The sequence below is a fragment of the Colobus angolensis genome, unplaced genomic scaffold, assembly GCF_000951035.1.
Source record: "Colobus angolensis palliatus isolate OR3802 unplaced genomic scaffold, Cang.pa_1.0 Scaffold317, whole genome shotgun sequence".
In the NCBI taxonomy this organism is placed as follows: domain Eukaryota; kingdom Metazoa; phylum Chordata; class Mammalia; order Primates; family Cercopithecidae; genus Colobus; species Colobus angolensis.
Genome location: NW_012116455.1, coordinates 265,464 through 266,620, shown reverse-complemented (window position 1 = coordinate 266,620; position 1,157 = coordinate 265,464).

The following is a 1,157-nucleotide window of genomic DNA, read 5'->3' as shown; positions in this document are numbered from 1 at the left end:
AGTGAACAGGGAGAATTGTTACAGGAGACCTAAGATAAGTCTCCACTAACTTGACCACTTGCTTTGCTTGCCCTGCACTCATGAGAGAGGGGACATGGGGAGAGGCGAGAGGTGCGTGTTTTCATGTGTGTATGTGTTTGTGTGTGTTATATAATCTGTGTAAGGACTCCTGGGAAGCAGACGGCAAGTTCTGCGAAGAGGATTGCAGAGAAGTTTGCATGGCCTGAATGGAGAGTGTAGACTCTCAAGGGATGGCTGAATCTGTGGTTGTAAAGTGTTTTAAATCAATCATTTAAAAATTTGTTTAATAACTAGCCTGTCTCCTAATACCCAATTTGTACTTGCTTCACTTACAAAAAGTCATTTGAATATTTACCTTCCAAATCAGATCATTCTGAGCATCCAGTCAGTAGTTACACTATGAAAAACTTAACAGGCAAGAAAGGCTATAGTTCATAGCCAGCACCCGGTAGCTGGGAACGGTGAGCTATGACAGATGTAGGGAAAGGGGGTGTGTCCTATTTCAGGGGTTGATCAATGATACCAGATCCTGCTCCCCAAATCACACTTCTCAACTATTGGTTCAGCATAGATGGTGTCCACTCCTCCTCTCTCTCATAGTAAGGGAATCAGTGGCATCTCCAGGTGTATACTCCACCTAGCTCTCAGCATCATTCACTCCATTTTGTTCTCCTAAGTTCTCCTAGGAATCTTCCACCGATATATTTTAGTGTGGCTCTAGGGAATAAAAGAAACAAAAGCAATGGCTTACTGAAACTAATATTGTAAGTGATATTTAATGCTTCAGATAATTGGTCATAACAATATAAAAGGTCGGTTTACCAAATTATAGATGCAATGTTATCCCAACACTGTGAAAATATACTGTTACGTATATATGTATATGCAAAAGGAAAACAAAGAAAATACATGAAAATATTAACCTGGTTAATATTAACGTTAACAATGGATATCTCTGGGCACTGGGACTGAAGGTGACGTCTGTTAGCTTTCCTCAAGTCCATTCACTTCTCTCCAGGTTCTTTGGCGTCACCTAGTAATGTCACTATCATCTCCCTCCTGATCTTCTACAGTAACCTCCTAAATGATCAGCCTGCAGCTAGTCTCGCCAAATCAGTCCCCACATAGAATCAAGA